The 23,080-nt window shown below is 34.2% G+C and overlaps 1 protein-coding gene, 1 non-coding gene and 1 pseudogene across 3 annotated transcripts in view; 1 reads left to right on the top strand and 2 right to left on the bottom strand.

Annotated features, from left to right (window-relative positions):
• Taf3 (TATA-box binding protein associated factor 3) overlaps positions 1–23,080 on the bottom strand; it is a 172,795-nt gene that overhangs the window by 133,367 nt on the left and 16,348 nt on the right. The gene's annotated exons all lie outside the window — the stretch shown is intronic.
• Positions 8,060–8,166, bottom strand: LOC125619590. Its single transcript, XR_007351130.1, has one exon. It is a non-coding gene; the product is annotated as a U6 spliceosomal RNA (small nuclear RNA).
• Positions 11,724–13,758, top strand: LOC107150286 (annotated as a pseudogene).

Raw genomic sequence — 23,080 nt, 5'->3', positions numbered from 1 at the left:
GGCTCTTCCTATCCAGCCACTATCTAAGCTACTCACCAGTCTCACTATTCTCATGCACAGCTAAGTTTCAGAACAAGTTTTCTAGATGTGTTGTCTGCACTGTCTTGTTAGATTCACTTTTTAAAAGACATATTCTTATTGTTCACAAAGGAACTGGGGCTGTTCAACTGGTACAGGAATTATTTAATATCTACCTGCAAAAAGAGAGGGGGTGGGGGAGAGAGGAGGGAAAAAAAGCACATCAACCTATTCTGACACTACACAAATATCAACTCAAAATGGATCATAGACCTAAATGTAACATCTAAAATTAAGAAACTTCTAGAAGAAAACATAAGAGAACATCTTTGAGATCTTGGATCTATAGAGTAATGGTGGTAGCAGCATTGCTTTTAGGACTTCATAAACCTCCCCATGAAATGAAACAATAAACATAATAAAATAAGTGATAATATTTACAATTAAAGGAGTGAAGTAGGTAACCCCACCAATATCACATGTAGGTAAAGACAAATGATCAAGAGACACCTATTATCAACATCTGTTCTGTAAAAAGTAGAGAAAAGCACACCATTTGAATTAATCTGAGAACAGAAGGACCCCATAACAACCAGCAGGCATTTACCGGAAAGAACAGGGGCCGGTGAGAAGAGTGGCTGAAACCAGGAGGGGTTCTGACCATTCCAGCACCAGATGAACACCAAGGCCCTGAGAGAAATTTGAGTGGCTGATGAACTTTCAAAACTGAGGGCAGGAAAGAGAGAGGTCATATACAGTAGGGAATGATGACACGGCCAGAAATTTTCAGAAATCCAGCTGCCATATTTTTAACACTACATGAAAACCAAAAGAGGGAGCTCTAGGAAGTTAGAAAAGCTATCTGCGCCAAGCCTTCTTAAAGTTCAAGAAAAAATAATCTCAATAAAACGAGCATCAGAAAAGCATCAAGCTCAACCCCTGCCCCACCGCCCAAAAAAATTTCTGTAAGAAAAAAGAGAAACAACGGACTAATATCACACTGAAAATGAAAGACACAGTTCCATACTGAAACATGCTATTCCAAAACAAGTTGAGGAATATTTAAAAATTATATAAAGTCTAAAAAAATTGAATTAGTAAAACTCACAAATAAGGTTGAAGAAGTAAAATAATTAGAAATTTAAAAAAATCATCTTTGAAACAATGACTAAACTAGAAAAGAACACAATTGCGAATAAATATAATAATGTCTTAAGAGACACAGAAGTTGAAAAGATGCTTTAAAAAACAGAAATAAATTAAGAGACAAGAAAATATTCAAAAGAAATGGTAAATACGATGAAAAGTGAAGAAGCCCCAACATATTGGTTAACAGAAGTCCTAAAAAAAAAAAAAAAGAAAGAAAGAAAGCCAAGTAAAGATAACATAAAGAACAAATTCTAAGACAATTCTTCTGTAAAGTTTTCCTGAAGAAAACTTTTAAACTACTTTTAAAAAGAGGATATAATATACCTGAAAAATATCAACTCGGAACAACCAATACCAAGATATTCTGATAAAATCAGTAGACTTTTCAGAGAAAGTGGGGAAAATCATCTGATCATGGAAAGAGTAAAAAGAACTGTGACTTACAAGGGGAAGAAAAAAATCTCCAAACAGACCCAACTAACAGCAATGAGTATCCTGGCACCCAGATGATGGTACTGAAATATTAGTTCCCAAAAGAGAAGCTGTTGACTGGAGTGTTCAATTTCCAGTAATGGCAGAGAACTTCGCATAAGAGCAAGCCTTTCTCAAGATAACAACTAGGAACTCTGAATAAAATATGAAAAACAATTGGTTGAAGGTACTAGAAAGCAACGAAATGCACATAAAACTGAAAGGGAGTCACAGCTTGGAAAAGGAATAATACTGGAGAGTTTCCCATTTCTGTGGCTTTCTGACTGAGGGTAAGCCCTGGTCTGTGCTTTGCAAAATCACTAGAGCTCAAATAAAAACCTGTAGTTTTACTGTCCTGAGAAATCAGAGGCCAGAGTGTGGGAATTTATAGCTGAATCCTATGAACAACAGAGCCACAAAAGGGAGCCCAGAGTTTTTGCTTATAAATTCTGCCCAAATCTCAGACTGACCTTGGAACTATGTGCAGAACAGACTCCGTGAGTTAAGCTAAGGATTAAAAAACTGCATAGTTTCCAAATGAGTTGAAAACATGCCTACACAAAAACCTGTACATGGATATTTGTAGTAGATTTATTCATATTTGCCAAAACTTGAAAGAAACTAAAAAAGTTCTTCAAGAGGTGAATGGATAAATAAACTGTAGTACATTAACACAACAGAATATTATTCTGTGCTAAAAAGAAATGAGCTATTAAGCCACAGAGGAATCCTAAACATAATTACTAAATGTATCCTAAACATATACTGTATAAAAAGTTAATCTGAAAATGGCATTCTGGAAAAGGCAAAACTATGGAGATAGTAAAAAGATCAATGGTGGTCAGCAATTTGGAGGGAGGGAAGGAGAGATGAATAGGCAGAGCACAGAGAATTTTCAGGGGGGCGAAACTATTGTGTATGATACTATAATAGTGAATATTCATCATTACACATTTGTCAAAATCAACAGAATGTGCAAGAATGAACCCTAATGTAGACTATAGACTCTGGGTAATAACAATGTGCCAGTGTAGATTCACCAATGTTACACTCTAGTTTAGGATGTTCACAGTGGAAGAAAAACATATGGGAGCTCTCTTTACTTTCTGTTCTATTTTGTTGTGAACCAAAAACTGCTCTAAAAAAATGATATCATATAAAAACAAAATATGAAATATGTATGGGTAAGTTTATAAATTATGTACAAGAGATGCATTGAAAACTACAAAACTCTGCTGAGAGAAATTAAAGAAGATGTAAAGAAATGGAGAGATATACTATGTTCATTAATTGGAAAACTCAATATTGTTAAGATATCCATTCTCTCCAAATTGGTCTATAGATTTCATGCAATCCAATAAAAATTCCTTCAGACTTTCCTGAAGAAACAGATATGCTAGTTACATTCTACAATTTCATTTATATAAAATTCAACAAATGTAAGCCAATTTATGTTGACAGAAAACATGTCAGTGATTGCCTGGGCACAGAGCTGAAAAGGAGGAAAGAGGTATTAGGAAACTTTCTGGAATAATGGATATTCATTATTTTGACTATTACAATGGTTTCAGAAGTATGTCCATATGTCAAAAACTTTATCAAATTGTACACGTTAAGTATGTAGAGTTTACTGTACATCAATCAGACATCAATTAAAACCGAAAAATAGATAATAGTTCAAAACACACACACACACACATGCAAATACATCCCCAAATCGAAACCTAAATAGATTTCAGCAGCTGCCCAATGTAAGAGATAATGATGAGTTTGTGTTGAGCAAAATTAACTACCTGCTGAAATAAATAATATTAATCAGAGAAAAGTTAACAGAATCCATAGTCCCTACAAAATACCAATAACAATGTCAAGAATATAATAAAAAATTATTAGACATAGAAAGAAATAGGAAAATCTGATCTGTATACCAGAAAAAAAACAATCAAGACCAATACTAAAAAGATTACAAGAAGCTATTACTACTACATTCAAAACATTAAAGAAAATAGGCTTACTGGCAATTTCAGGAAAGAAACGGAATTATAAGAACAAATCTCACGGTAAAATAACCAAATAGAACAAGACAGAAAGTCCATCTCTCTCTCTCTCTCTCTCTCTCTCTCTCTCTCTCTCTTTAAATTTTTTTGTAGTTGAAGATGGATAGAATGCTTTTAATTTTATTTGTTTATTTTTATGTGGTGCTGAGAATTGAACCCAGTGCCTCACACATGCTAGGCAAGTGCTCTGCCACTGAGCTACAGCCCCAGGCCAGAAGTGTCTCTTTATATAAAATGATCCCAATGTGTAAAGTATAGGGATCACTTTCAGAGGGAGGAAGAGACTATAATTGTGATGGGGCTAAAAAATTAATAGATAATTTCGATTTCTCATTTCTAAAGATTAAAGATTATTTTCAAATTAGGTAGTTAGAAACTTTAAACTTAAAAATATCAGCAAGGTGGCCAGGCACAGTGGCACAATCCTTAATCCTAGTATGCAAGTACTGGGATTTTAAATTTTCAAGGGAAAACATTTTGTTATTAAAATGTCTTCTCTTGAAATTTTAAAATTTCCTGTGGCACCCCTGTGAGTTCACTGTGTCACGCAAGATAGACTCAACAAAGAGTTTTTGAATGGTAAAACTAGTCCACTGTGTGCTTACTCTTAATTTATCAATTAGCTAAATGAATTAATACATATTTTAAAGATAATACAGTCATGTTTTTTAAACAAGTACTACCTTATGGGATCACCAATCCCTATTCACACAATTTTTAAAAATGCATTTTTCAAACAAAAATTCAAATATTTAAGGATTCATTTATTTTTTCTTTTTTTTGGGTACCAGGAGCACTCAAACCACTGAGCCACATCCCCAGCCCTATTTTGTATTTTATTTAGAGACAGGGTCTCACCCAGTGCTTAGTGCCTATCCATTGGCTTTGAACTCTTGATCCTCCTGCCTCAGCCTCCCGAGCCACTGGGATTACAGGTATGTGCCACTGCAACCGACAAGAATTCATTTTTTGAAAACAATTTTCAAAGAGTGAATTTCAAACTATTTAACTGCCATTGTAGCCATTTTTAGTATGATATGAACTGAGAGACACAAATCAAGGATGCTAAGACATTACGTATAATAAGTGTTATGAAATAAATTCTCTAGGAGCCATGTTTAATCCACAATTAATGAGCACCTGCTAGGCATTACATGTAAGTGCTAGGAATGAAACAATGAATAAAATGGACAAGAGTACTTTCTCATGGGTTACATTCTAGTAGAGAGGGAAAACAAACTAAATGAGTAAATTAAAGTGCAGCCATAATATACCATAGGAGGGAAAAGAATGAACACAATTAGCAAATGAATCCTTTTCTATTTCCTTGCCCCATTCTCAAATGGAGGATGATCCAAAGTGCTCTTTATTAAGGGCAAAGCCGAGGAGGCAGGGATAAAAGAAGTGAGATCAGGTAAGTAAACAGTTGAAAATCCCACCTCCAACATGATTTCAGGAATTGGAGATATTAGAATATGGGTCCTCACTATTCTCTAGCCCAGTCTGAACTGGGCTAGCAAAAAAGCCCAAGTCAGATTATCTTGGAAATCAGTGCTGCCCTCTGGAACTTAGAACCCACATTGCAGGATTTGAAGATAGGATGTATATATATAGAACAGAGGTTAAAATTTTCAATAAGGTGCCCCAGAAAAGCATCAATGAGAAGATGACATATGAATAGAGACCTGAAGAAAGTGAAGAAGCAAGCAGTAAAGACTCTGATGTCATCCTCATCAAGTCTCAGGCCCACTGACAAAGCCGATATCAAGGGCCATACAATAGTGTCAACTGCTGTATCTATTGGAAATTTGATATCAAGTCTTCGAAATCAAGTAATGTCTGAAGACACTAGGTCCCAGTTTTATTACAACAAGAGCATAAATTTTTGTGTGCTTATACTGGCCTTTAACATACTGTATTTGACATACTATATTTCTTATAACAAGAGGGCTAAAAAGGATTTGTCATTTATGGTTGGACAGCACTGTCAATAAAAACATAAAGGAGGGAAAAGATAGAATTGTTTCTTTATAATATCAATAAGAGCAACTCATTTTAATGAATATGGAAGGCAGAAGAAGGAATAGATTGTTTATTTCTCATTTCTTTCCCATCAGAGGGTACTCAGTTTTCTACCTCGTACCCATTTTGAAGAGAACTGGGTTCAGATAAGTAGCAGAGTCAAGAGTGTAATCTATGAGCATTTTCTCATTGATAGAAAAAATGGTTTCTTGGATGAACAAAAATCAGAAACAGGGCTAGAGACATAGCCAGTTGGTAGAGTGCTTGCCTTGCATGCACAAGTAGTTCCATAATTTCTCTTATTTTCTTCTATCTTTTTCTTTCTTGACCTTTCTTTAAATCCCCAGCACCACAAAAAAAAAAAAAAAAGAAAGAAAAAAAAAATAGAAAAAAAAAAAACCCTATCATGCACCAGTGGATCTGAAGATGACGATGATGGCAACATTAAAATAATTAATAACTGCTGCTCTTGACATATCTGGACATTACTCTAAGTATATGTTGTTGTGTGTATGTATGTGTGAGTATAAATAAATTAAATTCCACAACAACCCTGAGGTAAGTTCTCATTAACAACTGATGCACTGAGACTCAAAATAAATAAGATCACAATTAATGAATTAAGACACTGCTCCCCCATGACACAGCTAAGAACTTAGGAATCAATTTTAGATTTCTCTGCCTCCCAGGTCAGTAGAATAAGAAAGCCTGGAGTGTTCTAACTAATAAGTCAGACGCAGAACTAGTGAAAAACTAAGTATATTTGAGAACAAATGACCCTCGCCAGTGATAATTGTAGCCTCACTGACCTCTGGGATTATGTCATCTAGGAGGTTCCAAAGAATCAAATGCCAAAAAGAAAAATGAAATATAATATAAGGCAAAACAGCCAGAATCCAAATCCATATGATACAAAATTACTAAAAATTACTTGTAATATCACTCATTTATTTGATTTATAAATAAGTAGCTTTAGAATAAAGATTAAGATTTTATTATTCTCCTATCAGCGAGCGACCTCTAACAACAAGGCCAATCACTACTTTGAAAAAGTAGTTTTTTCACTATCAGATATAAAGGAAAATAATATGATTCCATGTCCCTATCTGTAATAGAACAGAGCTCAAATATTAATATGCTACTGAAGTAATTCAAACCTATTTGTAATCTGTCAACCCCATAAATCCTCAAATTCCACTCTTCCTTACTCCTATCTCCCCCAAATAATTCCATTGAAAGATAAAGTTTCTGAGAAATCCCTAAGCTTGGTAGTTTTTTTTAAAATATATATATATATATACACACACACACACACACACACACACACACACACACACATCTATCTATATATATAGATATATGTACATATATGTGTATATATATGTGTGTGTATATATATATGTGTGTACGCATACACACAGACATTATTTCAAAACACACACAAAATATTTCAAAAACTCTGAAAAGACTGTGAGGTGTGATACAGCTGAAAATTAGTTTTCCCCCAGTGAATATAGAGAGCTAAGAGTAGTTCCATAACTTCTCTTATTTTCTTCTACCTTTCTCTTTCTTGACCTTAACAAAAACATCACTTAAGATACTGAGGTAAATAATCATGTAAAAAAGCCAAGAGAAAGCTAAAAGCTTTTCTTAGATATTTATATCCGTGTGAAAGAAAAAAGTCATTATTTCCCTCAAATCAAAACACAATTACCCTTTCATGAAAAAACTCACAAATAGGATGAAGAATTCAAGCAACATAAAATCAAAATGCCTTTTAAAACCTTAGAACCAGTCTGAGTAGAGTCCTGTGACAGTCCACCAAATAATACACTATCCTGTGTCCACTTTAATGTTCCAAAGACTTGCCGGCACCAACTCTCACTCTCTGGGAATACCCATTGCTATTCTACAGGCATCCTGCCAACTTCTCCTCCAATTCCAGAGAAGTTTCTCTGGGACAAATCATCTGAGGGAGCAGTGGTAAGAAACAGCTCTAACTTGCTAATGGTATAAAAACCACATACCTGTGATAGGAAAGACAAACTTTCAGAAAGAAAATTTGTTTAAAATCCTGCATTTTATTTCAGTTATCATTGTTTTATTCCTCCCTCTTCCTTCATTTTAGACATCAGCATGATCACCAAGTTATATCACCTTAGAAACAAGTGCTTACTTGTACTAATTGTTACTCAAAATTGTTTTGATTCCTTTAAGAAGTAAATTCAAAAGAAATTTCAGAACATTAGCTAGGGAATTTATAGTCCCCAAGGTACTCTTTGGGGTTAAAACTAAAACATCATTATCACAGAGATAAAAAAAATCATCATTAATTCCTTGGTTTTTGTACTCTTAGTCTTATGAATTTGCGTGTCATCCTTGCGCAGGGGCCATGCTAATCTTCTCTGTATCGTTCCAATTTTAGTATATGTGCTGCCGAAGCAAGCACTCTTAGTCTTATGAATAGGTGTTCCTCCAAAAACTAATCTGATATTGAGAGATAACTGTTTTATAGAAGAACCCGTCATTTCACGAAGGACTCAGGGCAAGTTTCCTTTAAGTAGAGCCCATCTATCTTCACTTTTAAGTTCTATTTTTAAAATTTTGAGTAGTATCAACTTTTCCAGATCCACATCTACTGCAAACAGTGAGATCCACCCAGTGGTGTGCTAGAGTAGATATATGGTTTAAAATTACATTTAAAATTAAATCATATAAACTCAAAATTCAGTTACATTGAAAACAAAATAAAATTCACCATTCTTAAGCATGTTATTCTGCGACTACTCCCATCTTGTATGATGGAAGCATTGTACACAGTGTAAGCTGCACTTCTCTTCCATACCATCCCACTGAGGACTTGAAATTGCCCATGGTGACAGTCTGTACATGAAAATCAAAATATGCTACAAAACACAGAATGTCCTATTGTTGTGTTGATTATCAAGATGTAAGAAAGTCATAGAGAAAATGTTGAAAATTCAAATTAAAGTGTACCATTTATGTAGCCAATCCATGTGAATAGCAAAAAAAAAAAAAACAACAAAAACAACAACAACAAAAAAACAACCTGAGGAACTATAAAAACTACTATCCAACTCAGAAAAAAACTCACTCTTCATTCAACCTATGTCTGATGTTTCACTTTTTGTCTTCCTCATTGACATAAAGGAAAATATCAACCAACATTCAAGTTGGAACTATACTTTTTCAGTTATAACACTGGTTTCATTATAGATATGAGAATTCAATAAAAATTAACAAAAACATTCTTTAAGAATGCTTAAATTTGTGTATCTTCTTGTACCTGGCATAAGAGTGGGCACAAAGGATTTGTTTGCAGGGGACACATATTTTCTTCCAATTATCTTCTGGAGGCAGTTTAGAGACAACTGCTTACGAAATCAATAACAAACTTAAATATAAACTCTACAAGTGTTTCTAAATATACACTGATAAGAATTTCTGTGCCACACTAACTACTCCTGATAAGCCTCAGATACATTCCTATAAACCTGATGATTCTTGCTTTTACTTAATTTCCATATCCCTCATTCAAAGGGCAGAGTGATTTTAGTAATGAAATCAGTTACTGGGTCCTTTTGCTAGAGACAGTTCAACTGGATCAAGCAGTATGCTGGTAAATGTAAACGGTAAAACAACTGCTTTCAGACTGGGATATGTATGTATGTTCAGTTTTATAGATATGAAGCATGTATGAACATAATTAAAAATAATAAAGACATAGTATTACTTATGACAAATTCCATAAAACCATTTAATTCTTACAAAATGTTTTCATTGATATTTGCCAAACTTATATGTTAGTTGCCAAACTATATTTATAACTGTTAAACGAATGTAGTTCTGACATGAATGTCAGTTAAGACTAGAGGACAGCAAACTAAGTAAGGATTGGACGATAAATATCTTAGGCTTGTGAAATATATAGTCTATGTCACATCTACTCATCTCTGCCAATGCAGCATCAAAGCAGCTGTAGACACCATGTAAATAAATGTACACAGTGAGGTTCCAATGAAATTTTATTAACAGAATCAGGCTGCTGGCCAGGCACAGTCTGCTGACCTCTGGTTTACTCCACAGCAAAACAAGGAAGATGTATGTCAGAATTTTGCTTGTCAATTATGTAAACTGTTTCTTTGTTTAAATGTGTAACAGTTTTAAATTACTGGAAGAATATGCTATCATTTTTGATACTACTTACAATGAAGTAACTAAAGAAGTTTAACACACATTTTCAACATTACTTTCTTAAATCTAGAAAATCAACAAAACAATAAATCAAGCCATTTGATTTTAATATACTTTATTTGATTATAAGTTCATATGATTTAATTTTTTAATATGGGCTATGTTTCACTACCAGTGCACAAACTTCTTGCATATTTAACAATATTTAGCAGTCAGCTCTCACAAGTGGAGCTAGCTCCAGCAAGCCACTGGATGTTAAAGATGGGACAATCCAAACACCAATGGATAGGTGTCACTGGACCAGCAGTCATCAAATTTGTTTAAACCAATGGCTCATAACAATACTTTAAAAAATACACAAGTAATTGGTCACTATTAGACAAAGCTACAAAGCCAACTCATTATTGTAAAAATTGCTGAATGAGAGGGAAAGAGAAAAATCAACCACTCCCATTGTGTGGATACTACTATTTGGATCCTAATTCAAACAAACAGTAAAAAATAAGCTGATAAACATTTATGATATTTCTGAGAAAAGTAAAAATTTGAAAAAGGTCTTATTATCTCATGATATTCATGGATTATTAATTAAAGGTAGGATAATACTATTGTAATCGTGACAAAAATAGTTTTTGATCTTTCAGAGACATATACATTTATGATGAAATAATATGATATTGGAGAGTTCCTTCAAGATAGTAGGAAAGAAGCAGCAGTAAATGGGAGTCTAGATGAAATAAAACTGACCATGAGCAGGTATTGTTGAAGCTGGGTGACAGACATGAACATTAATTATTCTAATTCATTTACTTTTGTGTGTTGAACTTTTTCTATAATAGAAAATGCTCTGAAATATTAAAATGCTTCTATCCATCTTACTGACAGTAAAAGTCAAATTCCTACTGCAGGCCTCCAGTAAGGATCTCTGATATATCTCCTGACCCCTCCTCTAACACTGCCTTCACCACCATCCTGCTCCAGTCACACTGACCCCAAGCAGTCCCGCAAACTCCCCCGCCACGTGCTCTCCTATGGGCCTTGCACTGGCCATCTACCTGCTTTAAGTGCTTTCCCCAGGCATCCTACTCTTATCTCCTTTAAGTCTGCTCAAATGTCCTTTTCACAATATTTCTCTGACCATCATATTTTTAATTGTCTTTCTTCCCCACATCCAGCATTTTCATTTCCCCATATAAGGCTCTACATTTTTTTCATAGCACTTATGCCCTTTCAAAAACACTAGGTGAGAGTGGGCGGGTGCTCTTGGAGTGCTGCACAGTGCTGGTGGAGAGCTATTGTTCTACCTGATCCAGTTAAGGAAAGTTTTACCAAAGGGAGTGAACAGAATATATGTGAAACATTTTGACATAGGATCTGAAGGTTGTACATTTTTATGAATCGAATCCTTGGCCTCACAGATGCCAATCCAATGCTGCATCACTGAGCTACATCTCCAGCCCTACACTGTATCCCTTTAAGGTCATCAGTTTTCCCCATCATTTGTTATGGTGGCATTCTTAAATCTCTACACTGTAAAGGAATGATTAATCCATTAGGTCAGTGGCTGCTTTCTTAAAGAAAGTCATAAAACTTAAGTGCAAATGGGCTAATCTGTGATAGAGCTATAAGCTATGAATTCTTCTTATCCCCTGAGCTAAGGTGCAGAGGTTTAAACAAGACTTTAAGTAACATCCACCAACAAGCCAGGCCAGTGAAACCTACATCTAGTCTGTGTGCATGGACTTGGAGAGCTATCTACTTTCATACTTCATATTTAGACCTGAGCTCTAGGGAGGCAGGTTTATGAAGGGAGTGTTACCTTGTGCACCACCTTTACTCTCAGCTCAATGGAATTTGTGACCACCCTGGCAGACCTCCAAGGGGAGTGCAGTTGTCCCATCTGTCTGGATTACTTGAAAGACCCAGTGACTATTAACTGTGGGCATAACTTCTGTTTTGACTGCCTCAATCTGCCCTGGAAGGATCTAAAGGATTCCTTTCCCTGTCCTGTCTGCCAATTTTGGTTTCCACAAAGCAAGTTCAGGAGGAAGCCCCAGCTCTGTAATTGGACTGAAATTGCTAAACTATTCCAGATCAGAAAAAGCAAGAGGAAGAGACAAGAAAATGCTATATGTGAGAAACATAATCAATTTCTGACCCTTTTCTGCATGAAGGATCTATAGATTTTATGTACCCAGTGCAGTTTCTCTGCTGAACATCACGGGCACTACATTTGTCCCATTAAGAAAGCTGCCACCTACCACAGGAGAATTCTAGAATCTAGCATTCAGCCATTGAAGAATAATGTGAAACAAGTTGAAAAAGTGCTAATTCTGAAAGGCAGGAAATCCCTTGAGCTGAGAAAAAGGGTAGAATATAGAAAAGAAGAAATAAATTCTGAATTTGAGCAAATTAGATTGTTTTTACAGAATGAGCAAGAGGCTCTGCTTAAGCAGATACAAGAAGAAGAGATGAACATTTCATCAAAACTAAATGAAAACCTTGTAACTTTTTCAGGTCATGTTTCCACATTAAAAAACACTTAATGAAGGAAATAGAGAGCAAGTGTGTGCAGTCAGACCTGGCATTACTGAAGCATGTTAAGAGTATACACCAAAGGTATCGAAACCTAAAATTCCCTGAACTTTCTTCATGTGGGTTAAAGAAATATGGTTTCCATCTTCCTCCACAGTATTCTGGCTTGGAGAGAATCATACAGCAATTTCCAATAGATGTAAGTTTAGATCTTGACACAGCTTATTGTCTCTGAGGATAGAAAAAGGGTAAAATATGGAAGAACAAAACAAAGTGTTTGTTATAACCCAAGGAGATTTTATCTCTATCCTGCTGTCCTGGGTTCTAAGACGTTTAATTCTGGTACACATTACTAAGAGGTAGACGTAGGGAACAAACCTCAGTGGACATTGGGTATGTGTCAAAACTGTCTTCCTAGGAAATGGAGGAATCGGCCATCAGTCCTAAATGGCTTCTGGGCATTGGGGCAATATTTTGAGAGTGGTTATGTTGCGTTTGGTCCTAAAAAAACCCCGCTTCTGCCAAGTACCAAAATTCAGTAAGATTGGCATTTTGGGGGGGGGGGGGACGGAGGATTGAATTGGGTAAGATTTCCTTTTATAATGTGGATGACAGGTCTCTCCTGTAGAGTTTCAATGATTCTTCTACCAAAACCAAGTGGCCTTACTTCTATGTTGGAACAGATTCTGAACCTCTTAAAATCTTACCAGTGGATGATGAAAGATAAAGAACCTGGTAAATTATTATTTTTAGTTTTTAGGGCTAATAGTAAATTTAATCCCATTTCTAGAATCTTTTTGAGCTTTACTACTGAAAACCAGAATAGATTTTTTCTTCCTTATTTTCAGCAACTATAAAAAACAAGATAGTAATACAATTTCATAGATGTTCTGAAGAATAGCAGTTGTCAAGTTCCTTGAATTCTAGTTTTAAATATTTGAGAATTAATATGTACAATAAAATATTTTGTTTAAAAAAAAACACCATGCAATTTATTTGTTGTTTATTATTTCCTGTCTGTTCCACCCCCTAAAGTGTAAACATAGCAGAGATTTTTGTCTATCTTGTTCACACATATATGTTCTGTGTTCACACCAGTGCTTGGTTCATACAAACAGAAAACAATAAATCTGTGCTAAGTTAACTGAACAAACAAGTAATAGATACCATTTATTTTGCTATTATAATGAAATATCTGACAGAGGCTAACTGTATAAAGAAAAGCAGTTTATTTAGCTCACAATACTAGAGGTTCAAAGTCCAAGATTTGGTGGAGAGTGGAGGTAGGGGCATTGGTTCAGCCTCTAGTGAGATCCTTAATGGCATCTGGTATCACAAGGGTGGGAGCATGTGTGGGAGGAAGAGATTACATCTTGAAACAGGAAGCCAGAGAGAGATTCAGTGGCCAGGCTCACTCATAACAACTCACTCTCACAAGAGCTCAGGAGTCCCATGAGAGGTACCTTGATCCCTTTTGAGGGCAGTGACCCCAATGACCTAAGGACCTCCCACTAGGCCTCATCTCCAAAAGTCTCACTAACTCCCACATCACCACAGTGGAACCAACTTCCAACACATGAACCTTTATGGGACGTATTCAAAACATACCCTAATCATAGAATATCATAAAAAAAATGTGCAAACTACCATAACAACATAGGACATTAAAACTAACTTAGAAGTCTGGGGAAATTAGAAAACAAATCTAAAACCCTAGAGATAAATTTCTTTTCAATACTAGAATATGTATTGCAAGGCTGATATTTTACATAGTATTAGTGTTTAACTTTATATATGGTATGGATTTTTCCTACTACGTAAGATTTCCCCAAATTGATAGCATGACTTAGCCCATCAATCCCAGAATAAACTGAATGCAACACTTTCTCAATTATAAGAGATCAATGAAAAAGAGTAGTAACTGTCCAATTTATTTCTTAATTAAAATGTAGTAAAGATTTAATCTATAGGTACATCAGTGAAAATAGAAACTACCACTAACTTTCACAGATGTTGGCTGAGCAATTTACTATGGCCCGAAGAGAGACAGAATATATCAGAAATTGGAGATCCACATTTGAAAAAAAAGTCTATAGTTTGCCACTCAATGGATTTTGACCATTTTTAATAAATAACATGCTCTCCTCCATTTTTATACAAGAAATTTACATAAACCCCCAATAATTGTTAAATTTTGGTATATGCTAATTTGCAAAATACATAGCAACAGCAAAAAGTAATGAACTAAGCAATACTGAATGAAACTGTATTTTATGAACCACAACTGTTGTATACATTTAAAACATAGTTATGTGTATATGTTTTTTTAAAACATGGTCTACAGACATTCTATGAAATAACCCTAATCTTTTAAAACATCCAAGGCCTATCTATAGGATTAAACAAGTGGCATAATGTAGCCCAAATTTCCTTTCTGGATCTTTAAATCTTCAGGATATTGCCTTGTTAACGGGATTTCACTTTCCCTGAATTACTAAAATTTAACCTTAAAAGTTATCATCCAGCTGAGCAAGGTGGTCTGTGCCTAGAGTCTCAGCCAAGTATTTGAGACCAGCCTGGGTTATGCAGTGAGACTCCATCTCAATCAATTAATCAATGAATCAATCCCCCCTCATCTTATTTTGCTAATCTATAAAATAAAGATAATAACAGCAGTTACTTTCTGTGGTTATTATGAAGATTAAATCAGCTAATATGTGCAAAGCCCTTAGATCAGGATGTGGTACCTAGGCTGTTGTAGGTACTAAGGGGCTTTTTAACTAAAAGTTTTTAACTAAAAGTTTCATCAAATACAGAATTTTGCCTCTGATCCCTCAAAGTATGATCTAAATTCACCAGATTTTATTTCCTTTTGTTACCAAAACTTAGAAAGACAAAGTTGAAAAAGGAAAATATCAAAACAATCTCGCCATAAAACATCTGTAAAAACATGCAACGTTTGTCAAACTCTAAACAAATGTTTACTAACAGGCTGCACTGCTACAACAGGTTAAATACCACTCTTCAAGGCTTGACAAACCTGCAGTATTTACAAATAGAGTTATAGATACGTAAAGGAACAATTTTATGCCACTCACTTCATTTTTCCAAAGCACTTTTCTTAATAGTACATAAACAGTTCTAGCTATCCTCTCCTTCCCAACAAAGTCAGCTTTAATAAAAACTAATGCACTAATTATTTCATTTGAAGTTGAACCTTAAGAAATCCTTTAAATGCAAAACTAAGTCCATCCCTGTTTCATATTTAATTTGCAATAGGATATCTGGCAGCTGTCAAGGGAACTGGAAAGGGCTGTTAGCTGATGACTGGATGCCTGCTGAGATGGGCTCCACACACAGGTAATACTCAATTGTAGACAAAATCTTCTGACCTACCTCGCACTCTCCTTTAAAGTTAATCTGAACACAGTGTACATGAAAGGAAATGAAAAATGAGTTTTTCTCCTTTACCATGGCACTGGGACTTCCTGAGTTTTTCATTCCACTGCTGATTGGTCCACAACTACTATTTTCTTCTAACTATTCCCAATTGTATCTGTCAGCCACAATTAGGGCTGTACACTCAATGAAGGTGTTAAAATGTAATAATGCCATTAGATCTGACAAATATTTTTTTTTACCTTAACACTCAGTATATCAGGAAGAATTGCCATTACCATTTAACAAATAACAATGAAATCTTTATATTTTAAAGTCATTTTATGTGTAATTTATAGAAATATGTACAAAAAAGTGAAGACAATTTTATTAGAAATTTAAATACGAATTTAAATATACCAAATCCTTTATATCATGTAAATCTTAGTATTTTAAAATACTATCATATATCCTTCCAAAAGAGAAATGATTTAGGTTCTTATCACAAACTTATTACTACATGATGAAGACTTTCCTAGTAAATGACTGACTACATGAGACTGATACTTCTTCTTTGCTTTTAGAATATATCAATTCTTAAATTAAAATTAAAAAAAAATCATCTGAAGATCCACAGTGTAGAATTTCACTTATATGATCAATTTCTTCTCTGTCATCTTATCATTAAATGTTAGAATCTTTGCATTTATTTGACTTTTTAAACAACACTGAGCATGTCAATTTTTCTCTTTTCCAATAGTGCCAAAAGAACTAACATTTAACATAAAACTAAAATTTAAAATTCTAAAACTTTCAATTGTATTCAAGTGAAAACTAAAAGCAGACTAAAAAGATGATATTCTGATCCTTTTTAAAATATTCTGAGCCCCAAAATAATAAAAATGAAGGATAATAATTTATATCACTATTGAATCATCTTTCTCTGGACAATTTAACCATTTTTTCAATTTCTTACCATTTTAGTTTTTTAAGCATAACTGGGACTAATCATTGAACAATAAAACAATTCTATGATGGTAAAATAGCCAAATATTTTAAGATGCAGGAAAATACGTTTTCTCAAATCCAATTATATATTAGGCTAATACCTAATATCATAGGCCTAGTGGACATATGGTAATGAAGAGACAAAATGAGTTTTATTCAGTATTCTTTTTTAGAGACAGAGAGAGAGAGAGAAAGAGAGAATTTTTTTTAATATTTATTTTTTAGTTTTTGGCGGATACAACATCTTTGTATGTGGTGCTGAGGATCGAACCCGGGCCGCACACATTCCAGGTGAGCGCACTACTGCTTGAGCCATATCCCCAGCCCTTTATTCAGTATTTTAAATAGTAAACTTCTCTCTTTTGATAGCTTCCAAGGAAGAATAAAAATGATGAAATGCTAATATTTCAAATAGTCAAAAAAAAAAAAAAAATTAGAGTCAATGGATCCTAACAGTGTATCAAGGGTTAAAAACACTTTTTCTCAAATTATGTTAAATGTTAGTGCCAAAAGAACTAAAAGTAAAAAATGGGAATAGAACATCTATTAAATTAGATACATTATTTCAAGAGCAAAGATGGAATAAAATAGGTATTCTATATTACTAATGGTAACATAATAAAGTACTTTAAAAAAAGAATTTACCAAAAATTACTTTTTAAAACATCATACTTTTAAACGCAGTATTCAAACTTTTTCAATAAATCATAAGAATTCACAATATTGTGAATGATATGTGAATAAAAATACTTATTGTATTGGTACTTGAATAAATTAAAAATTAGAGGAGATCTAAATATTTAATACTTAGGGATAGCCTACCATAAAGTCATTTGAAATGATGATTATAAAAATTATATAGCAACATGGAATAAATTCCTCACCTCAGATGAGATCTCTCAGTTTTTAAATCAAAATGGCTAGCCAGGTGCAGTGGTGCACACCTGTAATCCCAGCTACTAGGGAAGTTGAGGTAGAACAACTGTTTGAGCCCCAAGTTCAAGACCAGCCTGAACAACATAGAACCCGTCTCAAAAAAAAAAAAATTAACAGCTTACTCCTAATAAGTATACATTCATAGATATCCACTTAGCATTCTGATAAAGATATCTAACAAATTTGCATAACTTCATAATGCCAATCTCACGAATGTATTCTTGCTTCTGCATACCCTACCATAACTAAGAGAAATACCTAAACCAAATCATTTCTGTTCATTTGATACATTTCCTGTTTACCCCTAAACTTAATTCTGTCTAGCAAAAAGAAATGAGTTAATGGCTAGAATATAGTGAGTTAATCAAATGAAACAGTACATAAAATTATATACTGTAATTATTCTATGCTACAATAGGCACTGAGCACACACATGCACATACACATATACAAACACAAAGACTTAGAGGACTACATCAAAATAGTATCAGAGGTTATATTCCACTGGGAATATTTTTGTAGTTCCCACATTTCAAGTACAAACTTTAAAATAAAAACAACCCTCCAAATGTTTAATCTAAGCTAGTAAAAAAATTATACTTTGAAATTAATTCCAGCGGGATTTCTAGGATACCAGTATAATCACACATTCATTATGGCATTGTAAACTGATACAATTCTTTTGGAAAGCAATGTGTAATATGTGTCAAAAAACATAAATGTGTTTATACCTCTGACCTAAAAACTCCTGGGAATTTATCATAAGGAAATAATATAAAAGAAAAACAGGCACAAGGATATTTGATGATGCTATACTACTTTAAAATAATAAAAAATGCTAACAATAAGAGAATAGCTTAGTAAATTATGGTATATTCTTTTTTAAAAAAAATAGGAAATAAAAATACACAGGAACTGGGAAACACCATTAACAAATATGGTTTTTGATAAAGAACATAATGTGAATACAAAGAACAAAACTACAAATCGGATTAATTAGTTCGACTAGCCAAATATTCTATTCATACCAGAAAAAGCGATAGGATACACTAAAATTAAGAAAAGCTGCTGTGTTAGAATGAGGGAACTGTGTTAATTTCTAAAGTATCTTCTGATGTTGAAAATCAAAACATGAAAGCAAAGTAGATAATACTGGATAATAATTTCAAATTTTGAAAAGAACATCTAGAATTTCAGAAAGGATGATATAAGGCCTTTGCTGAAAGGAATTCTGTTCTACATATAAAAGTCTCCTTAAGGCAAATAAATATTAAGCATGTTCATATGTAATCATCCTAAGGAAGTTCCAAAAAAGCCAATTATAGACAAAATTGTCATTACCCTTTCTAAAACTAGCCATGATTCATTTTTAAGTTGTATGTTTTTTCTCAAAAAATTGAAAACATTCTTTGGCATTTAATTGGATATTCACTAACACTTAACAAAGGAAAGAGTGCCACCTACTGAATTATAATCCCTTTTCATATAAAAAAGAAATTGATTTTCTTATTCATACTACAGAATTTTAAGTTTCCACCAAGAGTAAAGTAGATGATAATAAAATATTACTAACAACAGAAGAGTGCATTTAAATGTTACATTCTGAGTACATAACACTTAACAGAAATAAATTATAAATTGAAACTAAATCTGACATTATATAAGAAAAATGATCAATTCATGTATGTTAATTGTGCACATGGCACTGTAATAAGCACAAAATATCAGCAATTAATTAACACTGAAACATAACTTTATCACAGTATTCACAGTAAAAAAGAGATGGTAGAGGGAAAGGGGAGGTGAGAAAGGTAGCAGGACAGGGGAAGAGAGAAGCTTTACTTTTTTCCTGTGGTAAAATGAGATGCAAATAAATAACTACATTTAAGTATTATTTAAAATTTAAAATATTAAATATGTATAAGACTTCAAAAAAATCTTACTAAAGCATACCAATAAAATTCAAGTACAGCATCAAGAAACAATGAAGGCAAATATAGAACTGAAAGGATAATTCGTAAAGATCCACATATATCTTCATTTTATTTTTTTCGAAGCTAATCCCTTTTCCAAGACTGAATTGTATTGTGGGAAATAGTTTCTGTGGGAAACAGAGGAAAACCCCCTTAAACAGAATGTGGGAAAATCCCATCAACAGGCACAGCCAAGTCCTACTATGTGCCACAGCACTTTACACAGCACACAGGATGCCCAGCCTAGAATGAACCAGGGTAGACAATAGTACAGTTCTGAGATATTTATTGTACTGTGTTTTTCCAAAACACATGGTATGTCAACCATTAAACTTAGTACTGAGACTTTCAGGAACAAATTGTAAATGTAAGGCTTTCCTCAGAAGATCATATCTAAGACCTATAATAATAGGCTACATTTATATCTCATTCAATTATAACAACAATTCCAGGGAGGTAATAATTCCCATTTTACAAATGAGGAAAATGGCACTTGATATAGGAAATAACAGACATACGATATTTGGGGTAGAGTTAAAAAATGACTTTAGGGCTGGGGTTGTGGCTCAGTGGTAGGGAGCTTGCCTCACATGCCTGAGGCACTGGCTTCGATCCTCAGCACCACATAAAAAAAACAGATAAAATAAAATTATTGTGTCCATCTACAACTAAATTTTTTAAAAGACTTTAAACTGTCACACATCAATGAAATGTAAAGTTATACATCTTTAGTAGTCAAACATATGACAATGGTGGATGTTATGCATCACTGTACAGATGTTAGTGATTTAACTTAAAGCCCTAATCCAAAAAACTAAGGATTGTTTAATCTTTTGTAACAAAACTTATTTTAGGTTTTTAGCAATTTATGTTCAAAAAGTCCAAAGATGAGCTAGTGAGTCTCTGTCTCCAGCGTGAGGCACGGTGCCTGGTACAAGGAGGCGCTTATTCACTACCCAGACCATCGCCCACTTGCTGTAAATCAAGTGCACCTGTTGCCCTTCACAAGCAACCAAGTGCACTCTGGGTCTCAGGTTCTAGTATCATTAGGTAGTCTTGAATTCTACCTGATTCCTATTTTTATTTATTTACTTATTTTTATGTGGTGCTGAGGATTGAACCCAGTGCCTCACACATGCTAGGCAAGTGCTCAAGAGCTTCAACCCCAGCCCTGATTCCTATTTTTAAAAAATAAATAAAATGTTGCTACAGCACTCCCTGAGGGATATGAGTTCCACTGTAAATTCTGACTCCAGATCTGACCAATCTGCTTAAGATCTGGATGTTTAGATTCTGGTTACCCACACAGTCTCTCCAGCTTGAACCTTGGCTCCTCTTGGTATCACCTCTACAACTCCTCCATCACCAAATCCTGTCCATTAAATGCTTCCTCCATACACTCCTTTCTATGAGCTGTAACAAATCAAGTCTTTCAGTGGCATCTCCTCCCTGAAGTCCATCCTTGTAACTGCCACTAGAATTTACTAAGGGAATCATCTCCACCCCCATACTTAAAAAACAAACAAAAAAAATTGATTTCACCACTCTTTATAGCATACTATATTAGAAACTTCTGATATTTATAGTTTGGCTGCCTACTCTACTTTCCCTTCAATAGCCCAAATTATAATTTAAAATAATATATAAACAATAGTCTGATCTTTTCTGAAGAGGCTTGTAGACATTAGGAAAGCTGAAATGAGATAAAGGGAAAATATCCATGTAAAAGTAGTAGAGGAAAACAAGAGATTAAAAATGTCACCAAGTGAGCTACCACACTTTTGAACATTACACAAAAAACAACAGAAGAGGGAGCACTGCAAAATTAGAAAGACTAACTTGAACTTCATTCCAAACTTCAAGAAAAATCAGAGTCCTCAGCTCAATGATGGTTCAGCTTATAATTTTTTGACTTATTATGGTGAGAAAGTGATACAAATTCAGTAGAAATTGTACTTCAAATTTTAACTGTTCCATTTTGATAAATGGTATAATACTCCCTGGAGTGCTGCACAGGGACAGCAAGGCACAGCTTTTGGTCTGCCACTAGATCACAAGGAGAACATAACCAATGCTTTACAGTGTAGTGTGTGCTAAGCTAGGATAGTTGGCACATGAGCTGTGCTAAATGCATTTTCAACTTACAAGGAGGTTATCGGGACATGGCCCCACTGCAAATCAAGGAGCTCTAAAGTCACACAGCAATTTCTTTTTTTTTTTTTTTCCACACAGCAATTTCCATAAGGAAAAGGAGATTAAATACCAAAATAACATCCCTGCAGACAATGAAACTAAAAAATAGAAACTCATTCTCTAAAAACAAATGAACACTGTAATATTGTGCCATAGTTTAGATGTGGTTTGTCCCCCAAGGGCTCATGTATTGAAAACTTGGTCCCCAGTGTTGTTATGTTAGGCCACAGGGACTAGTGGGAGGTCATTTGAGGCACTGCTCTGGGAAGAAATTAATGTACTTCTTATGGGACACTGGATGGTTGTTATAAAATAAATAAATAAAGTGGACCCATCCCCACTCTCTGGATTCCTGTCTGGCCATGTGTTCTCTCTCTTTCATAGGCACTCTCACTATGATGTCATCTACCACAAGGCCCTCATCAGAGGACAAATCAATGGAACTGAATCTTGGACTTGCAGCCTTCAAAACCATGAACTAAATAAACCTCTTCCTTTATAAAGTACTTAGCCTCAGGCATTTTATTACAGCAATAGAAAATGTGCTAATGTAGTAATATATTCTACTTTCAAATGATCTAAAAGACATAAGAGTATACAAATCACAATTAGAAAAAAACTCAGAAATAAGGTGATAGAACTCAAGAAGCAGCTATATCTAACAATGTATTTATAGAATAATTTTGGAAAATTGGGGTAATAGGAGAGCATAAGCAAAACAGAAAAATCCACTTGTTTTAGTAATCATAAGTGATAGTTTCAATATTGTACATGTAATATGGGATAAAGCAAATGAGCAATTACAGAATATTCTAATGTCACAATCTTCTTTATCCCTGAGAACCAGAATTCTTGGTATAGACAAAAGTATTACTTATATAATTTGAAAAGTAAAAATCCTGTAGTCCCAAATTTGAATTGGAAATATCTATATGACCTAAATGTATATTTCTCAAAGGAAGACAAACAAATGGCCAACAGCTATATGGAGAAAATCTCAGCATCACTAATGACTAGGGTAAGCTATCACCTCACACCTGTTAGAAGGGCTGTTATTAAAAAAAAAAAGATAAGTAGGTCAGGCAGAGTGATGTATGCCTATATTCCAAACAGCTTGGGAGGCTG

Source organism: Marmota marmota, unplaced genomic scaffold (assembly GCF_001458135.2).
Source record: "Marmota marmota marmota unplaced genomic scaffold, marMar, whole genome shotgun sequence".
NCBI lineage: Eukaryota > Metazoa > Chordata > Mammalia > Rodentia > Sciuridae > Marmota > Marmota marmota.
The sequence above is the reverse complement of the archived record's forward strand: the minus strand, read 5'-3'. Positions and strand labels throughout refer to the sequence as shown.